Here is a 9,954-nt window from a genome sequence, read left to right as displayed (position 1 = left end):
GCCATTTGCCACCATGAATGGCTCTTGTGAATCATGCATCAGTGTAAAAGTCTGTGCTCCCATGCATTCTGTGTTTACATCCAGTAGGAGAATCTCTGGGTAATATCATACTTCTATTTTTGGAGGAACCATTATACTACTTCCCCAAAGAGCCATACCATTTTGCATTCCTGCCACCTGGGGAATCCGACTTCCCATATTCTCACCATTTGTTATTTTGTTTTACTTTCATGATTCTACTGGGAGTGAAATGGTATTTCATTGGTGGGGTTTTAATTGAATTTTTCTGATGAAAATGATGTTGAGTATCTTTTCATCTGTTTAGTGGCCATTTGGATAATGTCTTTGTTGAAATGTCTATTCAAGTGCTTTGTCCATTTTGAGATTGGGTTATTATATTTTTGTTGTTTAGTTGTCAAAGTTGTATAAATATTTTGGTAAAAATATTTTTGATTCTTATCAGGTATATGGTTTCTGAAGATATTTCTCCAGTCAGTAGATTGTCTTCTCACATCTGAAGAACAGAAGTTTGTAAGTTTAACAAGGCTCATTTATTTATTTAATCTTTGGTCATTTATACTTTTATTAGTATAATTGATAGTCCATTGTTAAAAATTAGATCCAACAGTATCTTTCCTCTCTTGCCTTCTATGGATGTTGTGATTTTAGTTTACATATTTTTGTCCTTAATCTCTTTTCCATTAACTTTTGTTTAAGGCATGAGGCACGGATCCTAGCTTATTTTTATGTTTGCGAAAATATAATTTTCTCAACACCATTTATTTAAAAGTCTTCTTTTCCTTATTGAATGGACTTAGCACCTTTATTAAAAAAACAGTTGAGCATAGATATCTAGGGTTATATCCGAACTGTACCCCCAGCACAATGTTTTGATGATCACACTGTATAGCATCTTAAAATCAGAAAGTGTCATGCACCTTGCTTTGCTTTCCACTGTCAACCATCCTTTAGTGACTTCGGGAGCTCTCCATCATTTGCGTGTCCGTTTGCTGTACGGTGGTGGTTTGTGATGCTGAAAGCTATGCTGCCGGTATTTAGAATACCATCAAGGTGATTCATGGTGGCCACATGCAGCAAAGCACCCAGACGACGAAGGACCGGGACGAAGGACCAGTTGATGTGCTCAGAACAAACAGTGAAAACCTATCCGTGGCAGTGGAACGCTGTCTGCTGTAGCACCAAAGGTGAGCCACTCAGGTTTGGAGACACTCAAAACAGGACTCAGGGAGAATTTCCTCCTCAAGTAGAATTGACCATGTTATAAGGGGAGTAAGTGTGACATGACACAAATGAGAAGAAACATATATAAATATCCAGCAATAATTGGAATCCAGAATGTACAAAATATATATCTAGAAAAGTTGAAGTTGTCAAAATGAAATTGACTGCTTAAGATTCTAGGCATTAGTGATGTGAAATGGATTGGTGTTGATCATTTTCAATGAGACAATCATATAATCTCTTAAGCCAGAAATGACAAATTGAAGAATAGCATCACATTCATTGTAAAAAGAGAAATCCCATATTTGTCCAGAAGCATAACACTGTCAATGATAGGATAATATTCCCATACCTACCATTCAAGATGATTATTATTCAAATTTACACACCAGGCACCAATGCCAAAGATGAAGACACTATAAATTTTTACCATAATCTGCCATCTGAAATTGACAAACAATTGATCAAAATGCATTGATATTACTCTCAATTGGAATATGAAAATTGGAAACAAAGAAGAATAGATTGCTGGAAAATTTGGCTGTGGTGATAAAAATCATGTTGGATATTACATGATAGATTTTTGTAAGATTCATGATTTATTTATTGCAAGCATCTTTTTTCAACAACATAAATTTTGTTACACAAATGAGCCTAACAGGATGGAATACACAAGGGCGGAACAAACAGGAATGGAATTGGCTACATCTGTAGTGATGTGTGATGGGAATGCTCAATGTCATCACTTAGAAGTTCAGAGACTGATTATAGAACAGACCATCATTTGTTCATATTCAAGTTCAGGTTGAAACTGAAATAAATGAAAGCAAGTCAAAGAGAGTCAAGGCATGACCTTGAATATATCTCACTTGAGTTTAGAGACTATCAAGAATAGTTTTGACCCACTGAATGAATTTGACCCAATAACTGAAGACCAGCTGATTGGTAGAGCACCACAAGCTCCCTGGATGCCCTAGGCCTTTTCATCTGTGTCTGATGATTGGTGTCTACAGAGGCATGGCTGGGATGGAGGTGTGGTTTTTGTCTTCTAGCAGACCATACCTCCCAGTGGACAAAGGGTGAGATTTGACTCAGACACACTACAAATGTCGTGTCATAATCCCACTCCAAATTCTGTTCACTAGCATAGTAGAAAATGTTCTCAAAATGGGATTATATCCACAGGCATAGATCCAAAAATTGTAATATACCATATAAGGAAAGGTGGCTAGAAAGGCCATGTTAAGTAATTACACCCAATGAACAAGAATGCGGCATCAGAAACAGAGAAAGAATTCTTGTTGAAAGCAAAGGTGACTTGAAACACTGATGACGATCAACGACTGCACTTTACTTTTGTTCCTTTATTTTGTTAATGTAGTAAATAAAAAATGATATTGATACCTCTGTTTGAACTCCGAGTGTAAACCCAACTTAGTAATTATCTATTATCTTCTTTATGTAACATGAGGTTTAATTAACTCATGTTTCGTTGGGGATATTGCATCTGTTTAGGAGTGGTGTTTTTTTCCCTAAAATTGCCTTTTGAAACAATATAAAATTTGACCATTGCTCATTGCTGACGTGTCCATTTTGGTTCACAGTCTACCAGAGGCAAACAGCTCCCTTGGTTAGCTAGGCTGCAATCTTTCTGGGAGCAGAACACCAGGTCTTGGTTTCCCTGGATTGGCTAGTGGATTTGAACCCCATACATTTTCATTAGCCGTAAAGTATGCAAGCCGTTTGCCCCCAGGGATCCATAATATGAACCTTATGCACTACCTCAAGTCAATTCCAATTCATAGAGGTCCTGTGCAGGGTTTGTGTGGTGTTGTCAATCTCTAAGAGAGCAGACAGCCTCATTATTCTCACGGAGAGCAGCTGGTGTGTTTGAACCACCTACCTTGCAGTTAGTAGGCCAACACTTAGAGAGCAGTGCCATCTGAGCGCACTTGTCATTCAACTGGGAGAGTGCATAAATATTTGGAATTATATTCTTGGATTATTTGAAAACATTTGCATGACAGACACCCGTTTGTCTGTGGTATCTCGGCTTGGAAGAGTTTAATGAATAGTTATAGGAATATTCAAAGTCTAAAAATAATTTAGGCCAATGTTGGTAGAATTCGTTTTTCTAGTAATTGTCTATTTTTACCTTTTAATGAATGTATTGACACTTATTTAATTTTCTTTTATAAATTATAATATCCCTAATTAGTTCCAGCTCAAAACTTTGATCTTTTCATCATCTGCCTTTTGGGTAAGTGTACATTTTAACTGCTTTTCGTATAATTTTTGTTAACCTTGATAGAAACTCCTTAATAAAGCCATGTTTTCCATTTCATTCAACTCAGTTCTTATAATTATTACATATACTTTTTAAAGTTTTAATCTGGTTTTAAAAATGAATTTAATCAGGGTTTATTTTATCGTATCCGTATAAGAGCTTAATTATTATCAAGTCTGTCAGTCTTACAGTTAACAAGTCCTGGATTTTGTATCATTCCCAGAAGTGTCTCATATACCTAAGGTAATAAAGTGGTATTTTCTCTAATTGGATCAACTTATGTCTCAATCCAGCAAGATCAAATGCGACAAGATAGAATATTTCTGGTTGCCAGAGCACTGTTATGAATAAGAACTTGTCTAAAATGAGAACACCTTTGTCATGACTTTGGAAGCTATAGAGGAAGGCGTTTAGCTCAGCTTACATAAGGGGAACTACTCTGAGTCTGTAGTTCTACATATGAGGCAACTTTTAGTTTTTTAGTTCATTAGAGAAGAAAACAGTGGACACAATTTCATAAGTATCTCTTCACTGTCACAAAGGCAGTCTGATTCACTTGGTGTAACGGTTCATGGACACATCGAGTTCTTGAATTTTCTTTTGAGTTTGGTTCCCTCTTTTTTCGAAATGGGAGGTGCTGTCACCAGGTAAGAGTCTGATTCCTTGCAAATAGATTGGCACTTAATAAAAGGCATAAGCACCATTGATTTCATTAAGAAGTCAAAGAACACGACTTCTAAGATAAGGTATTCATGTTTGTTATTACATAGCAATTTATTTAATGGATATGATAGTAGAACAAAAATCATTGTGTATGTGCTTATCCATAAACAAGGACTAATATAATAATTTAATTTATGAAAAAGGAAGGTGTGAGGATTAAATCATGTGTCTGGAAGAATTTAGAAAGCCTGCAACTATAGCACTGAAAAGATTTAGTCATGGTCTAGATTTTTCTTTAATAATTTTATTAGATGATTTTAGATGTTAAGCTCCCTTAGGACAAGAATGAAATTAATTTCATTTATTATCTTAGGAATTACGATGAATGATCAAGGACTATGTATATAGAAGAAAGTGACCCTGAGGGGGAGGAGTGTAGAAAGAAATGGATTTACAACATAAAACATGCTTAAAATATGAATAACAACTCAGTTGTAAAGGTGAACTGCCATGGGAACTGGACAGGAATGTGCACACACAGGAAGTAGAACAGGGGACGAGGGGGCCAAACCGAGGCTGTCCAGGAAACACACATACACAACCTCTGCTTCCCCGGCAACTGTGCATCTTCTTTGGGTGTCTGTGCCAGCTTGTCACTCTCTTCTGATTCTTTGAAACCATCCTGATTCCACAACAGTCTAAATAGTCTCTCTTATTTTATTGCTTTGAATCTTTAAATCATATTGAGTTGATATTTGACATACTTGTTGACAGCCTAAATGGATTTTTTAATAGTGTAGCTTAGATAAATTTTTCTTTTGTTGTAGGGCAGCCAAAAATGTTTTTATGGATAACTTTAGCTTAATAAGCAGCCAGAGTTTTTTTAATGCAACCATTTAATTTTTAATATGGATTGGTTCAACTTGGTAATTAAAAACAAACATTTTGTCAACCTGCCAACATAGTAATCAAAATAATATAGGGTTATGCACATCAGGTATTTAAATACATTTAAATCCTTCTGAAGTAGAATAATAAAATCAAATGAAAATGCATTGAATCAGGGCCCTTTATTTCTTATGTCCTATGTAGACCAAAGGCTATATATAAAGCTCAGCTGGGACCATATTAAAATACATATTAAGTACATTCCAGAGTTTACTTGGAGAAATACTAAGCTAAATGTTTTTGCCACTATACAAATATACTGTGCCAAGGAATAAATGATGGCCTAATATCTTGGTTATATAGGCTTCAAAGTTTTAACCACTGACCAAGTTCGATCAATGATAATCCAACTCTTTCATTCTTCTCATTGGCATCAATGCTGATATTAGGTTTGTAAGTCAGTATATCAATGCAGCCAAGCCATTTGGGTAACTCAGAGGGAAAAAAAGGCCTTATTTTAGTGAGAAAACAAATAAAGGAGTGTTTTGTTCTTCTTCTTTTTAATGCCTAGAGGACTATGTTGGTAGTAAGTTCCCAGATACAAGGAGACAATGAAACATGATCATGTCAATGGCATTGTGCACTACTTACTATGCAGGTTGTTAGCATTCCATTCACATATTATTGCTGTACTATGGGGAAATTTCTTCTGTATCAAAGCTATTAAATCAGTACAATAGAAATAAAATATTTGTTGTCTTTCATTAGCTGGTAATAAAAGCCATCTTATATTTATCTTTATAGTTAAACATCATGTGTCTGACCCCTTTATTTACCTGTTTTCTTATATCTTATGATTTCTCCAACATTCAATTTGCACTAAATTGATTACGAGGATAAGTCAAAAATTATTGCTGCAAAATCATAGACACTTTCTGCCTTGGCATGTCCTCCGTCAAAATGCAAACGCTTCTAGGAGCAGTGTTTCAATGTCTCTAACCTTTCTCTGAAGAATGCATGATCTTGGATTTGCAGCTTGTTAAAGTGGTAGTTTCAACAGCTCTGAGGGACCCAAATCACATTCCCTTTTTAATGCTCTTTGTGCATGTTTAAAAAAGAAATCTGAAGAGGTAAGATTGGGCCTATAGAATGAATTGGATATGGCTTCCCAAAGATAGTCTTTAAAAAAAAATCTTTTATTAGGGGCTCATACAACTCTTATCACAATCCATACATACATCAATTGTGTAAAGCACATTTGTACATTCATTGCCCTCATCATTCTCAAAACATTTGCTCTCCACCTAAGCCCCTGGCATCAACTCATCATTTCCCCCCCTTCCTCCCTGCTCCCTCTCCCTCACAAACCCTTGATAATTTATAAATTATTATTTTTAATTTTGTCATTTCCCAAAGATATTCTTGTAGGCCAACCTTTGCAATTATTAAAATATGAGCAGCTGCATTGTCATAAAGAAAACAAAGTCTTTGATGTAAGATTCCTAGTTGTATTTTTTCACCAATGCAGCTTTCAATTTTCTTAAAATTTCATAATCCACCTGCATGGTCATCCGATGCCCTTTGAGGAAAATCTATCAAGATTATCCCTTATAAATTCCAAGAAAATGATTGGCCTATCCCGAGGAAGCCCTGGCAGCATAGTGGGTGAAACACTGGGTTTCAATCTGAAAGGTCAGCATTTTGAATCCATCAGCTATTTTTGAGGAGAAAGATCTACAGTCTCAGGGAGCATTTCTGCTAGGTCCTAAAGGGTCGCTATGAGTTAGAATGAGTCAATGGCAGTATTTTGTTGTTGTTCTTGTTGTTGTTCTTGTTGTTGTTCTTGTTGTTTAAATCACCTTCTGAGCTGACTGCTCTGCCTTGAATTGCACTTGATCCGCAGAGCCCCTCCAAAATCACTGTTGATTGCACCTTCCCTCTAAGGTGTGAAACTAGTATGATCTTAGTAAGACTAGTGTATTACTGAGAGGACATGTCTGCAGCCATGCATTGATGGAAGATGCATCTTTAAACTCGTTTTGTTTAGAATAAATCAGTATGGGTGTGAACTGAAAACCTAGCAGCAATCATTTTACCTTCCAAAATTAAACAACAGACTCATTGCCATCGAGTTGATTCTGACTCAGAGAGAACCTAGAGGCCAGGCTAAAACTGCCATTGTGGGTTTCTGATACTGCGACTTGTTAGGGAAATCTAGAAGGTCTCTCCTTTCTCTTGAGAAGTGACTCAGGGTCTGTACTGCCGACCTTGCTGCTAACAGCCCGACTTGAAACCACTCACCCTTCTGTATTGTTTTACGCGATTCTGGCAGCTTTTTGGTTTAATCAGAATCTTAGCTCATTAGACTATTAAGAATGATCAGAAATATTCTGACAATGTCAATCTCATGCTTCCAACAAGTTGAGCTGAGAATTACTAAGTTCTCAATTACAAAGAATTTTATTCAATCAGTTGTTTTAATAATATCAACTGATTATCATTAGTTAAATAATGAGCTTCAGTGAAGTTCAGTTTGACATAACTGAACTCCAAAGAATACTGCGTCTTCCAAAAGACAAGGCAGCAATATTTATTCCCAGAGACTAGGCTCCAAATGTTAATGGCTTGGTCTGCATAACATTTAAAAGTTTGAAGCCCTTCAAAATAATGTGAGGGTGTACACGGAGGTATAGTTTGGCCTGAAATTTGAACTGCCATATAGATCTGTCTGCTTCCTCCTTATTGTTAGTTTTCCATGTAATTTTACACTATTCTGAAGGTGAAGATCACTACACTCTCCTTTTCTTTATGTTGATGGAGCCACTGAAAGCTCCACACCACCACAGAGGCAGGAAATGTAACGTGTGGTCACTTTCCACAACCTATTATGAAATAAAATTGCTTAGTATTCTTGAGTTATGTGAGGTTTCAGTTATTGATCCGGAGCATACATCATCAACAAACAAATACAATGAATGTGGCCCTCTTTGGCCTCTTTATTTTCTATAAAGAATCAGCCTGTCTTCAGGAATTTATTCTGTTACCAAAGTCAACCACAAACTTTTGTTTGCCCCTCTCAACAGAAGAAGAAGAAGAAGAAGAGGAAGAAGCAGGAGGAGGAGGAGGAGGAGGAGAAGGAGAAGAAGGAGGTGGTTAAGGTAGATATGCTGCAAATGGCAACAATTAATATTAAAATATTGTTATTGTCATGTTATTTATTATTGTGATATGATTTCATTATACTTTAGGGATTGGTAATAGCCTGTGTTTGAAAACTAGAAGAAAAGCAAAGCATCATGATGTGATAACTTTTTAGATACAACTTACTTCGTATTATTATTAGTTACTCAGATACAACCTACATTTTGCAAATTAATGCTGCTCAAAAAAATATTGCCAATCTAACATTTTAAAAATGCTCATAAGTTAAAGAAACTGTCAACCTAACATTTTAAATAAAGTTTTCCCAGTATGTCAAGTCAATATGTTCTTAACTTTTAAAAATGTTTCTAAAGCAAATAACTTGACCAATTTCCCCTGGAATCATCTGTCTTCTTTCCAGCTATGATCTGAGGCTGTTCACAAAGTAATTCAGAGGTCCTTTGGAATACTGTGCCTCCCTACAAAACACTGATGAGACCTTGGAACACTGCACGCCATGGGTGGATCTGGAACTATTATGCTGAGTCAAGCTAATCAAACACAAAAGCTCAACCATTATATGAGTCCATTACTATAAGGATAGAAATGAAGACAAAGTCGGACCTTTGCACTTAGATCATGCCATCTTCTAATCTAGTCTCCTGAGCAACAAGGTACATTTAAACTAGAGAGCGTACGTCATAATTATAAGAGCTGAATTTAATGAAATAGAAAACAGTGTGTGAGATCTTAGAGGCTCGTCCTCGAACCAGCCGCAATCTAAGAGAGACTTCGTCTAAGTGCTCATGAAAGACTCACACGTGTGTATGACCTAAGGATTAAAAATAACAAAATCTAAATCAGAGGGAGGAACCATATCAGAGTTTAAATTCCAAGCACTGAATTTGCAGAAGGAAATGGATGACAGGGGAAGCCCCAAATGCACTTTCAGGGTCCTGAATATGAATCAAGTCTCCAGTGAGTTCCCTCTGAGCATACGCTAGGGATATGATGATTAGGCTTGGTATCAGATTCAGTATTGTAAAGTTGATTATGGCAGATGTAATTGGTTAAAATGTAAAACTCTATCATTGGATCTCCTTTTTGACCAATTTTTCAGTTACTTTAGTTTTTATTATTTTGTTTTATTTTTGATGGAGAAATTTTTCCTGTTTTGTTTTGCCATTGTTTTTTATTTTGTTGGTTTATTTTCTGTTTGTGCTTTGTATAATATCCTATATATAGTCTGGGGTTGGAGAATTTGAGACAATAACTAGGTTATTAATTAACTAGGGGCAGGGCAGGGGAGGTTGGGCAGTTTGGGGGTGCTAACAATAATAACTATGAGAAGAAAATGTTCTGAGAGTGAATATGGTGATGATTGAACAACTCTTCTTAATATGATTAGATAATTAGTTGTATATGCTAATTATTGGTCAGTAAAATTATTTTTAAAAGATTAAGAAATTCTTAATAGCTTCTCTGAAGCTCTAAAATCTATAAGACCAGGGGAAAAAATCCACTCTAAGGGGATAAAATTTGCTCTTACATTGCTTCCAAACCTCTCCTTAAAAAAATACAAATCCAAATCAAAAGCAAAAATTAATGGTGCAGAGCGCAATTCAACAATTATGATGTACATGTTGACTCCATAGATAATAAAATCACCACTTGAGGTTAAACCCCTCCTAATATATGCAATATATAGCTATAATGCTGTATAGCACCATGCA

This window comes from Tenrec ecaudatus, chromosome 9 (assembly GCF_050624435.1).
Source record: "Tenrec ecaudatus isolate mTenEca1 chromosome 9, mTenEca1.hap1, whole genome shotgun sequence".
In the NCBI taxonomy this organism is placed as follows: Eukaryota; Metazoa; Chordata; class Mammalia; order Afrosoricida; family Tenrecidae; genus Tenrec; species Tenrec ecaudatus.
This window is presented reverse-complemented; position numbering follows the sequence as displayed.